We start from the raw sequence: 13,444 nt of genomic DNA, 5'->3' as shown, positions 1-13,444 counted from the left end.
ACCATCACATGACCTGGGTAGCTTAACCTCTCAGTAAGGGACACTTACCCAAGGTTTTAGGAACTATGGCTAAAAGTGTGGTACCAGGACAGCTCCTTGGCTGCATTCCAAGTTTTACCATGTCAGCTCTTTTCAACTCAGGCTACTTTTCCAGAAATTATACTCAGTTCAATACTAACCAAAGATGGGTAGGAAACTTCTGCTTGGTTTTATTTTATTTTATTATATTATAACAAACAGGTACATTACAGTTTGCAATCTAAATTTGCATGCACTTTTCAGATACAACGAGACTCTTCAAGGAAAAGTTTTTCTTTTTGTAAGTTCCATTCGGCTATGTGCCCCAGTCTCTCCCAGAGACAATTCTTCTTAAACTTGCATTTCTTTGCCATTAGATATAAAAGTTTAAGAAGAATTGCTATGGGAGCTTCACCTTGGTCAACTCAGAGCTCTGGGCCACCTGGAGAAGGAAATTTTCCATTGGCTATATCAAGGAAGCTAAACCACAGCCTGACCAGTTTTCGAACTCCCTTCAGCAAAGACAACAGGGACACAGCTGGACTTATTCGTTCTTAACTCAAGTAGGCAAAGGAGTTACCGTGTCTGCTGAGCACATAGACCTAAGTTCAAGGTCGCCCCTGCACTCTGCTCCTTTTCTGGCTACTGAAGACGACACAGAGAGACTCGAATTGTGAATCCTACATACAGCAATCCATCACTGATAAACAAGCTTAGGACAAGTGTACTCAGCAGGAGGAACTTTGAATTAGTGTTTCCAACAAAAACAAGAGCATACAACATTCATTCATCTGAAAAACATTCATGGAACTTCCCTATATACCAAACTTCCTATACACCAATAACGCTCTACAAGGCACATTGGTTAGGATGTGGGTTGTATTTCATTCTTGCTCTCGAGGGGTTTGTTGGAATTCAAGCAGACATAAAAGTATGAAGCAGAAGCATCAGCAGTGAGCTTCATCCTAAGTGTGATTGTTACATAATTGAATTTGATCATCCATTTTAAGACTTAGTGAAAAACCAATTGTGGAAAGCCTTTAATTTAAAATGGAAAAACTCAGTGATTTCCTCCAACTGGAAATTTAGAGGGGAAAAAGCCCTATTATCTAATAAATTATCTGCATTAAAAATGCATTAGTAATCAATCTTCATAACGTCTGGTGACAGCTACACCGCTTATTAAAAAACAACAGTCTCCTTTCTCTAAGACCATTTTTTAAGGTTCTTCTGAAAGAAACCCATTAAACTCAACCATAGAAGAAAGTAAACTGCTTTACAATAAATTAGTATGTTATAAATAAGGGAATGCTTTGCGTAATATTTTAGTGGCTATTTTAATTTAAGGTCTAATGCATTGCTGCCCAAAATGCCTATTGCAGAAACCTAAGGAACATAGTTCTTGCCATTAACTGGGAAACCCTAGAAAGAAGAACAGCCACAGTGTTTATTTTTCCTATTCTTCTAGCTGAATGGCAGAGAATTCTAAAGTGCTCTGTGAACTATCCACAGCAAATGGCATTTCCCTCCTTTTGAAAGCTCAGTGAGCCCAGGTGTCGTGGTGTCCTCATTATTCATTGTTAGAAAGGCAGATGCTTCAGAAGCTACACTGGCTCCTATAAGTATATACTGATATCTTGAATTTTACTCTTTTAGAGCCCTAAATGTTTCCATAGTTCTTAGTACAAAGTATCAGCAGATCCAAAAAGTGTCATAAAAACTAATTAGTTATGGATTTGCTTTGCCTAGTTTCAGACAAGTGGGTCATTTCTGTATTTGGCCACTGAAGAGGCATTCTTTACAAAATAGAAGAAGCCAACACCCACGAAGTGACTCATAACTCCTAGAATCAGACAGCCCACTCTACTCTCTCCATGCTCCGAGAGATCAGGTAAGAAAGAAGCCTCTGTAAAAAGAAGGCTGAGGAGCTGCCATATTACACGGAACAAGAAGGTGGTGGTAAAGGGGCATGAGAAGAAGGAATCATTCAGGGATGGAGGGAAAGGAGAAAGGGGGAATTTCATACAGTTGGGAAGCTAGAACTCAGAGGAATGTTATGAGTTAAGGAAGTAAGCTGTAACTATGGAAATAATAATGAAAAAATGAAGCCAATTTAAGCAAATAAGAGGTTTTTCTCTCATTTTGAACACCTTTCTCTCCTCCCCCCTCCTTGCTTTCATTCCAATCGAGTCCAGTGTATTCCTCTTTTCTTTCTTTTCTTCTCTCCAGTTTTTTTCTTTTGTGTGCCCATGGTTAGTTCCCCATTTACATATTTTTTTTGCTTGAGGAAGATTAGCCCTGCGCTAACATCTGTGCCAATCTTAGTCTACTTTACGTGAGTCACCACCACAGCATGGCTGACGAGTGGTGTAGGTCTGTGCCAGGGATCTCAACCCGTGAACCTAGGCTGCAGAAGCGGAGTGTGCTGAACTTAACCACTACACGATAGGGCCGGCCGCCTCATTCACTTTTGAAGTCACCCTCCCACAGTCATTGGCTAAAAGAAAAACCCTGGGCCCACTTCCCATTTCCACCACTTATTGGACTTGTGATCTGGGGTAAATCTGTTATCCTCTCTGCACCTCAGTTTCACCAGGAGTAAAATAGAGACAGCAGCACATCCCTCAGACAACAGGGACATGTCATACTTTCCCCAGGATTGCTGATGTCAGGCCCACTGTGGTGTAAATCTGCCACGTCTCGGAGGGTGGGGTTTATATCCTTGACTCCTGATCCCTTCGGTACGGCTGCCCGCTCCCCCTCAATATATCCACCCCCTGCTCCAAAGCCTTGTGTCAGCACTGTTGTTGCTAATTCCTGAGGTTCCCAAAGCTGTCTGATCACGGGAGTCACCCAAAAGTCTTTCTCAAAATATAAATGCCAGGAACCAATTAAATCAGAATCTCTGAAACTACTGAATCAGAATCCCGGGGTGGAAGTAGTGTGGTACTCAGAGGATCTGCAGGCATTTTTTACAAAACTCTCCATCCAATAATTCCGATGTGTCTTCAGGCTTGGGCCCCATTCAAGTTCTATTTCCCTGTGAGGAGCCCAGACCAATGCCTGCTCTCTGTGGCCATGCTTTTTGATGACCAGTAATGTTCTAGAAGCCCATCTGGGTTGTTTTAACTCCCCCTGGAGTTGACTGAGTCTTTCTCTTCCCATCGCACTTTCTCGGACCTGTTCCCAGCCCTGCCCTTCCCAGACTCTCACATCCTCAGCACTAACTCTCCCAAGCCCAGCTCGTCCATAAGCCAAGATGACCTTAGCTGCTTACATATTCTTTCCCCTGGGCCTTAGACATCTGAAGTCCTAAAGTCTGGAGTACATATCTGACTATGTCTGGTGACTCCATACTTAGTTCTTACTCCAAGATCACATGGCTCCTTTCTCCCAAGGCTTTCCTCCTTTGCACGGCATCAAGCAATCCTTCCAATTAGTCAAGCAAATCCAAGGCAGCAGTTCTGTTTCCTGACTTCACTATAAATGCCTTCCGTCCCTCATCAGGAGCCCACTATTGGGGCATCTTTACCCCTGAAAAGCAAATCCAGCCTGTTTTGAATTTTCCTGCTAGTGCTGAGTCAATGGAATACAAATGTTTCCTTGACAAGTGCCTCTGGAAAAGCATAAGCAGTCCCTGAACAGAGACAACAGGCCGCCACCCACGTAGCTGAGAGCATCTCATTCATTACCCAGACCCGTCTATGACTCAGAGCCAGTCGTCGATGCTGCCACTTTACATTGGCGTATTTTGTTCCTTTCATTAATATTCCCTGGGCACACAAAATACATCACACACACACACACACACACACACACACATACTGAGCTGAAAGGAAGAGAATGAAAGCATCGTGCAAGTGTGTGTGTGTGTGTGTGCGTGGGTGTGTTTAGTCTTAAGCCTGGTGCCAAAAGAACTGAGCTTGGAACTATCTCAGTGTTTGTGAGGAAGGACCTGCCATGGGCATGGCTCCAGGAGACTGATGTGCCATGGAAGTTGGGGGAAAGAGTGTGTTGGGATGTTTTCAACTGCAGGTTCCTAAGTACTCAATTAAAAGTAGCTCAAACAATAAGGACATTTATCTCATAAAGCAAGAAGACCAGAGGAAGGGTGATTCCCAGATTGGTGCAACAGCTCAATGATAGCATCCAGAGCTCTTCCCATCTCTTACTCTGCACTTCACAGTGTTGTAATGTCTACCCTCGGGGCTGCAAGATGGCTGCCATAGATCCAGGCATCACCTATAATCATGACTACATCCAGTGAAAAATATCAGTTCTTCCTCCTGTGAGTCTATTTTTATTAGGGAATCAATCTTTCCTTGAGATCCCTCACACATACACCTATCTACAGCACCCTTTCCTCTTAGGTCCTGTTAAGCCAAGACTAGCTACAAGAGAATATTCAAGAGAATCTAGGAGTGGATAGGGCATGTGTATTCCACGATGGGAGGCTGGATCTGCCAGGAAATAAGAAGCCATGGGGCAGAGGCGGGGGTAGAATGGCTGTTGAGTAAACAGCAAACACTGGCTGTCCCCAGGGGCTCAGGACTGGATGAGGAGAATGGAAGAGTTTTTCCCACCTGAACCTTGGATGTTCCCTCTTGCTACCACTTTGGAAATTACTGTCTCCACATATCTAGACATACCTCAGAGGTGAAGGTCCAGATACTCAGGCGTCACCTTTTTTGATCACTACTTGAGGATATCGAAAGCATTTTGCACATTTCTAGGTGTCAGGAGAAACCTGGGAAGGCATTATATTCTTAATTGCATACACCACATACAGCCACAAATTTTGTAAAGCCTTGTCTTAGTCAGACGCTATAACAAAAATGCCATAGACTGGGTGGCTTAAGCAACGGAAATTTATTTCTCCCAGTCTGGAGACTGGGAAGTCCTAGATCAGGGTACCAACATGGTCAAGATCTGGTGAGAGGGCCGGCCCTGTGGCTTAGTGGTTAAGTGCGTGTGCTCCGCTGCCGGCAGCCCAGGTTCGGATCCCAAGCACGCACCGACGCACCGCTTCTCCAGCCATGCTGAGGCCGCGTTCCACATATAGCAACTAGAAGGATGTGCAGCTATGACATACAACTATCTACTGGGGCTTTGGGGGAAAATAAATAAATAAATAAAATTATAAGATCTGGTGAGAGCTCTTTTCCAGGTTTGCAGATGGCCATCTTCTTGCTACATCCTCACATGGCAGAGACTAGGGAGAGAGGAAATAAGCTCTTCTGTGTCTCATCTTATAAGGGCACTAATCCCATTCATAAGGGCTCCACCCTCATGACCTAATCACCTCCCAAAGGCCCCACTTCCTAACACCATCCCATTGAAGGTTAGGATACCAACATATGAATTTTGGGGGGACACACACATCCGGTCAAGGCCAAAGTGAAAAGAGGAAAAATGGATGGCACTAGTGCCTAGACTCACAGCTCAACTTCCAGTTAATGGTGGGCAGAGTCTACTAAGCACACTGAGTAATCTCCGAGGCGCCCATAGAGGGAAGTTGAATTGAAAGAAAGTGAATGAAGGCACCATTACAGAAATTAATTTTATTCTAGAGCTTGTGACGCCTGCAAATTTGTGGATAAAAAGAATTAACAAGAAATGTCAGCTGAAGCAGGGGCTTAGAAATCTGAATCTGGGCTTGAGTCCAAATCCTGGCCATGGATCACGTTATGACCTTGGACAAGGCCCTCCAGACAGTGTGGGGCCACCAGAATGTCATTTAAACAAAGTGACACATGTTCTGAGTCAGCAGCAAGAGGAAATGGGGATTATTCACAAACAGGGCAATGGTAAATTCAGGCAGCACAAAAGTTAGAACTATAACACTCATTGACACCAGTGAATATTGGACAAGACACAACACCATTTGACAATTCTACCGTGGTGGTGCTGCTTCTGTGGACAGGAGAGGGGGGGTCTTCTGCACCCCTCTAGCCCTCCTTACATGCTCCACTTATTCTTTCTCCCTCCCTTCCCTTCATCTCTCAAGTATCTGGTGCTTTATGGGGTCAACTTGATGCCCAAGTTTTCTCCCTCAACCCTTGAAAGACTCTACCTTCTCAGGACTGTATTCTATGCCCTGAATCTCCTCTATTCTTTGTGCTTCATCAAAACTTACCTCTCCTCCATACCATTACATCTGGAACTGACAGATCACCTAAATACTGTCAAGCTAAGGAGCTACTAGTTGATTCAGGGTGAAGAAGTGCCCCCTGCCCTCTCCTTCTCCCATGTCTTAGTTGCTACTTTCACTTTACAGAGGTCTTCTATGTCTACATGCAAGAAATTAAAACATGGGAAGATTTCTACTGTTCCTGAAATCAGTACTCTGTTCTGTCTGTCGCTCAGGCAAGATTTCTCTTGAGAAAATACCATTATTTTGCTCTAGATGCAGTATAGCAAGAGGATAAAAGTGCAGGCTCTGGGTCAGGCCATCGGGGTTCAAATCCTGGTTCTACCACTTGTTAACATGTGAACTCGGGTAAGTTATTTAGCATCTCTATGCCCCAATTTTCACACAAGAAAGAAATAGAGAGACAGACAGAGAAAAGGAAAAAAGGATTATAGTAAATACTTCATTGGATTGATGTGAAAATTTAATAAGTATTATGGACTGAATGTCCCCACCCCACCCTACCCCCACCAGTTCGTATCTTGAAGCACTAACCCCCATTGTAATGGTATTTGGAGGGGGGGGGGTCTTTGGGTGATGATTAGGTTTAGATGAGATCATGAAGGTGAGACCCCAATGATAGGATTAGTGTCCTTATAAGAAGGGGAAGAGAGACCAGAGCATGCTCACTCTCTCTTTGCCATGTGAGGACACAGTGAGAAGGCAGCCATCTGCAAGCCACGAAGAAAGTCTTCACAAGAACCCAACCACACTGGCCCTTGATCTTGGACTTTTAGCCTCCAGAACTATGAGAAGTAAATGTCTGTTGTTTAAGGCACCTAGTCTATGGTACTTTGTTACAGCAGCCGAGCTGACTAAGACAATGAGTCAATGTATGGAGATAGAATAGAATGAAAGGAGTTGATTATGGAAAGCACTTTCAGGCATCAGTCAGAAGCTAAAGCTTTATTGGTAACAACAGGAGGAACAGAGTTTTCTGATTTGATTTTTTTAAATATTGCATCTAAATATCATTATTTTGATTACTGAGCTTGTTTATGCTCCCTTAAATTTTATGCCCAAGGTAAGCACCCTACTCATCTCACCTAGTCCCAGCCCTGCTTACACTCAGTAAGCACTCAGTGACTGTTAGTTGTTATTTACAGAGCTTAAAGACAGCAGTGTATTCATTAATGATATTTTTACAATGAATTTTGTTGGGGTTTATTTCCTAATTGGTCTGCTGAGGAAATCCATTTACAGATCCCTTTCCTGGTGTTTCTGAGTCTTCACATTGTAAATGACAGACAGGTCAGAACGTGATGAATATAGCATAAGTTGTGTCACTGCCTGACCCAGAAAGACGTATGACTTGTGGTAATGGATCCAGCCCAAATTCAGGTGGAAAAGCTTTGGCCCAATCATCAATCTGAGTCTGAATCCTTGTTTTAAATACAGAACAAGTTCATCATGTTCCTTCTGGTCTCTGAGTCCCACCTGCCTCATTAGGGCTAACTCCTTGCCTGTCTGAGCTGGGACCTACAGAAAAGATTCTCACTTCATATTACATACCAGCCACTCACAATAGATGTCCATTCTGAAGATGATGGACATTGTGACAAACATCTCCAAAAATATTTCTCCCTATGATCACCCTGTTTTCTGCAGCCTTTTGCTTTCAGAGAGTTTAAATCACTTTCCAAACCCACCTATCTTTACAACATTCCTGTGTATCAGCCAAGAAGAGGCATTATTTCTTCTACTTTATGAGTGAGGATGCTGTGTAAAGCAAGCTTACACCACATCTAATCGATGCATAAAGAAGGTGTCCACGCTGTTCACGGAGGCCGTGATTCTGAGTCTTCTTTTCAGCAATCCCCCCAAATTCATCTTCCTCTCCTCACTGGCGCTCTCACCTCAAGGAATCAAGTATTTAGAGTTCAGTTGGATATTTAGCAAAAAGGACCAAACACTTTTAACTGGGAATCTCATTCCCAGTAAGTAGAGGTCTTCCTGGCAAGTGTGCATTAAAGGGACTCTTTATATTATAATCATGGCACCACCATGATAATCATTGTGGTTGTTGATCAAGAAAATAGAAAAGGGAAAGCCTAGAGGTATTGGACACTTGCTAGGGGCCAGAGTCCTGATATAGTGGGTGTCTTTGGGGAAAGAGTCAGACCATGATGTCCACAAGAACAGTCCAGAACAGGTCACTAGTGAAAGTAAGCCAGCATTGAACTCCCGTGAACAAAAAAGAACCACCATGGAATTCTGGTTCAGGCCTAGGAGTCAGGAAACCAGAATCTTGGTCCAAGATGTGTCCTTAACAAGGAGTGTGACTCTGGTGCTCTATAATATGAGGGATTTAGACTAGACAAGTGGTTTCTATGTGGGTCCCTCTGACACACGGAAGTGCCTTAAGGCCACTGTGGGAGCAGGCATGGGGGACACAAGCTGATGGGGCTCAGGAGCTGCTAGATTCCGGCCAGAGCAGCTCCTCTTTGATCTGTTTTATATATTAGGACACCATCTCAGATTTTGTGTGAATAAAGAGCTCTGGGGTTGATAATAAAATGAAGCAAAACAAAACAAAAAATGGTGGAATAGATGGTCTCCAATCTTTCTTTCAATCATTTAATGAAAAGTAAGTGATCTCTTTTATAAATTTACCCTCTGTCAATGCCGTCCAGCCAAAGACCTCAGAAACACCCCATCATTGAACAACTTGGGTTTATTATTTGTAGCACGAGGGAGATTTCTCACCAGGAGGAACCTTCGAGCATCTCAGTAAGAGGGCGTTAGAAGGAACCTATTCTAGGATTTGGGCTTTGCTTGGGTAGTTGGCAGAAGGGGGCATGGGTAAGAGGAGGGAAGCTGATTGTAAGGAAGCAGGGATTTGGTCTGCATTGGATGCCGTCAGAAAGTGGGGGAAATTCTACAGTTGGGTATATTAATAAGCATATCTATAGGGAAAGCGGACTAGAGCAAGCATAAAAATATAATTGGTGAAGATGCAGCAGTCACTCGTTTTAGCTGAGAGAGGGTGTTTGGTATTTTATGGGTGCTGAGTGGCCTTGTTTGGTTTCACTTTATCATGGTCTCAGAGTGACCTTGTCTGACATTGGTGTGTTCTGGGAGATTGTTTACGTGACCAGGAAAACAACAGGGCCGAGCTGCGAGCATCAGGCCAGCTCCCGGATCCCAGGCGCTGCTTTTTATTTTCTTACCTCCCTTAAAAAGATGTGTTTTAACTTTGAGACAAATCCTTAAATCAGCACGTGCTCCCTCAGAGTTCCTCAGTACAATCGGATGCTTCTGTGAATAAGCTGAATAAATATTCACGTGAAAAATCTTCCTCACAGTGTCTTTCTTAGCCCCCTCTCCTTACGCCCTGCAGCCCTCCCCACCCAGAGATACCTGAGTGATGCTGAGATTTGTTTGCTTTATGCTCATATGCTTGAGAAATGCTGGGAGACATCAAAGAAGAATAAACAAGGAACAAAAGAGGAGAAGGATGACCATGAGATGAAGACACATCAAATTCTTCACTAATCTACTCATTGCATCAGTAAGTCAGACAGAATGAATACTGCCTGTTTTTCCATCAGTTGGTGACTGGCCAGTGGCTACATTAGCATCAAGGTGAACTCTTTTGTAAAGAAATAATTTGGAAGGTATATGTGTCCCCTTGAAGGAAAATGGAACCAAAATGAAAATGTTTAAGAGACACTTTATTCCTTTGGGGGTAAAAGGGAGAAGGAGATATGAAGGTAAATAATATTTGAGCTGTTACTTTATATGTGTAGAAAATTAATGAATAAATCAACTAAAAGCCGCTGTCATATACATACACAAATATACATGCTTTGCTTGATTTTTTTTTTTTTTAATTACCTACAATTTCCTCATGGGAATCAGGTTACTCAGTAGACTAAATTGTTAGTAGGAAATATGGCTTTGGCAACATTTTAAGTTCCTGGTCTAGACTTTCCTCATTCTTCTTGGTCAGCCCTGGCAGGACTGTTATTTATCTTAAGATGAGAACGACAATGGTTCAGAGGAAGGAACCCTGGCTGAGGAATCAAAAGATCTACATTCCAGGGGCCAGCCCTGTGGCGTAGGGGTTAAGTTCGGTGTCCTCCGTTTCGGTGGCCCGGGTTCACAGGTTCAGATCCCAGGCACGGACCTGCACCACTCATCAGCCATGTTATGGCAGCGACCCACATACAAAGTAGAGGAAGACTGGCACAGATGTTAGCTCAGGGCTAATCTTCCTCAAGTGAAAAAAGAGGAAGATTGGCAACAGATGTTAGCTCAGGGCCAGTCTTCCTCAGCAAAAAAAAAAAGCCACATTCCAGTCCCACAATTGACTAGGAGTATGATCTTGGGCAGGTCACTTAGCCTCTGTGGGATTCCACCGTCCTTGGCTCTCTAACAGAAGATTTGGACAAAAGGCTTTTAAAATCCCTTCTAGCTCAAATGATCACATGACCTGCATCTTCTCTGCATCAGAAATAGGTATGGCCTTCTGTGGTTGGTGATCCCTCAGACATGAGATCTACAATTTGGGTTCCAAGGTAAGTATAGTGAGCATTTGTTGGTTTTGGCCTTTTAGCATCTATATTAGTTGGAGTTCTTCAGAGAAATAGAACCAATAGGATATACGTAAGAGGAAATTCATCACAGGAATTGGCTTGTGCAGTTATAGAGGCCAAGAAGTCCCACAATCTGCCGTCTGCAACTGGAGAACCAGAAAAACTGGTAGTATAATTCAGCCTGAGGCCAAGGGGCTGCTGGTGTAAGTCCCGGAGTCCAAAGGCCTAAGAACCAGGAGCTCTGACGTCTAAGGGCAGGAGAATGAACGTCCCAGCTCAAGCAGAGAGAGCAAATTCACCCTTCTTCTGCCTTTTTGTTCTGTTTGGGCCCTCAGCAGATTGGATTATCCCCAGCCACATTGGTGAGGTTGATCTTCTTTATTCAGTCTATTGATTCAAATGCTAATCTCTTCCAGAAACACCCTCACAAACACACCCAGAAATAATGCGTCCCAGCTATCTGGGCATCACTTAGCCCAGTCAAGTTGACACATAAAATTAGCCATCACAGCACCCACTCACACTATGTTCAATACTCTCTGTTTAAAAGCCCCAATTTTGTTTGAGGACCGCTACACACACACCATTGACAGTCCAGGTGTTTTGGATGAGTAGTGCCCTCTCCCCGCAAACCAATCAGAATAATTCCACCGTTTTGGCCACCATGTTTGATTGGTCAATATGAGTACCTAACCTACATTCGTTCAATGAAAGTGAATCTTCCAACTTGAGAGGAGGACTAGGAAGAAGACTTCAACCTGGGAATATAGGAGTCTGATCAAACTTCTAAAGCTAATTACCAGTCCATGAGAAATATGGGGGAGAAAAGAACATATTAAGTATTTTGGGGAACCAATTAGTAATTGTGTGATTCTACAGGAAAAATGACCTACTTTCCTCAACAGAAGAAAACAGAACAGAGAGATAGAGAGAGAACCTATAGACATAAAGAGATCTAAAAAACCTATTAACCAATCACAATGTGTGGAACTTATTTGGATACTGATTCAAATATATAAACAATAAAGAAAATGTAAACTGACAGGGTATTTGACAATATTAAAACATTATTGTTAAAATTTTTAGGCATGACAACAATATTGCAGGTGTTTTATAAAAGAGTTTTTGTCCTTTAGAAATTCATACTGAAATAACATTTGGGACATGCTTCAAAATAATTGGGGGTTGGGGAGGAAATAGATGAAACAAGATTCATTGGATGTCACTGTTAACAAACACTGGGTTCATTAGATCATTCTCCCTACTTTTAGATATACTTGAAAATTTGCATTAAAAATTTTTTTAATAAAATTACGTATATACTTTTTTTACATAATAATTTCACTTTTGAGAAATGACACAAATTATAGACAAAGATGTTTATTTCAAGGTGATTTATAATGGAAGGAAACTGAATATCAAACCACAAGTTAAATGGATTATAGTAATTCCTTTCAATAGAATGATACACATCCTTCAATTACATCTAGACATAGTTTTTAAAGATATAGGAATATGCTTATATAATATTAACTAAAATATATATCAAGATTATAATATTATATCAAATAAATACAATATATATCACATAAGAGATTGGATTTATTTCTAAATAAGACTCATTACCGTGATCATTATTGAAGGGCGTATAACACTGTGGTTAAGAGGGAAGATTCTAGAGACAGCTGGATCCTCAGCTCAGCCACATACTAGCTGTGACCAAATTACTTTGCCTCCATTTTCTAATCTGCTAAATGGGGATAATGGTGGTACCTATCTCTTAGGTTGTAAGAGTTAACTAAATTGATTTATTTAAAACACCTACAGCAATGTTGCCACATGGTAAGCACTTAATAAATGTTGGCTGTTATTATCATTCACAGTATTGAGCTTATAATAAATGCTGAATACTGGTTGCCTGAAAATTGACCCTTTATATGGATTTTATTTATAATTTTCTGATGGGCTGTTGCCACCGTATTGTATTTTATTCTTGCAACAACACAGAGAGATAAGAAGGAATGCAATGAAACTATTTACAAAATGAAAACTAAATTGCAGAGAAGTCGGATGCACTTTCCCAGAGGTGACCCTAGTAATCTACTAGTGGTCTCAAATCATCTACTTTGGCCTGCTGACTTCCTCTTAGCCAAGACCTCTTTCTGTGAGCAATAAACGTCACCATGTGGCTGACTGCTAGCCGCTGTCCATCAGGCCCAAACAGTAGTTTTAATCCCTCTGCTCTGGGAGATAATGGTTCCAAATTCCAGAACTAGAGTGATAAGGCCTTCCCCCCCACAAGCACTGGGGAGCCAGACGCCATTTAGTGCGCCTGGGACCGCCGATAGCTGACAGCACTCCATTGCTCCTGCTAAATTTAATTTCTCTTGCCTGAGCTTGCCCTCTCTGGGCACCTTCAGAAGGGTGATGCCCTGACAGCCCATCTTGATTCTGACGAGCTTTATCTGTACTTCATGATTAGCGTTCTATTTGTATGCAAATAAGTACTTGCCTTTGTTGCTTGTGGATAAAATGTCACTATAAATTGAACATCCTCTGAATCCAGAGAGTTGTGGGATATAAAGACAGGAAGTGACCTTATAGAATAAGGAGTCAAATTTCTTAACTTTAAAGACGAGGAAACTAGGCTCAAAGTGACCAAGCGGATTCCCCAGGGGCATATTGCTAGTGAGTGCAG

This window comes from Diceros bicornis, chromosome 20 (assembly GCF_020826845.1).
Source record: "Diceros bicornis minor isolate mBicDic1 chromosome 20, mDicBic1.mat.cur, whole genome shotgun sequence".
Lineage (NCBI taxonomy): Eukaryota > Metazoa > Chordata > Mammalia > Perissodactyla > Rhinocerotidae > Diceros > Diceros bicornis.
The sequence above is the reverse complement of the archived record's forward strand: the minus strand, read 5'-3'. Positions refer to the sequence as shown.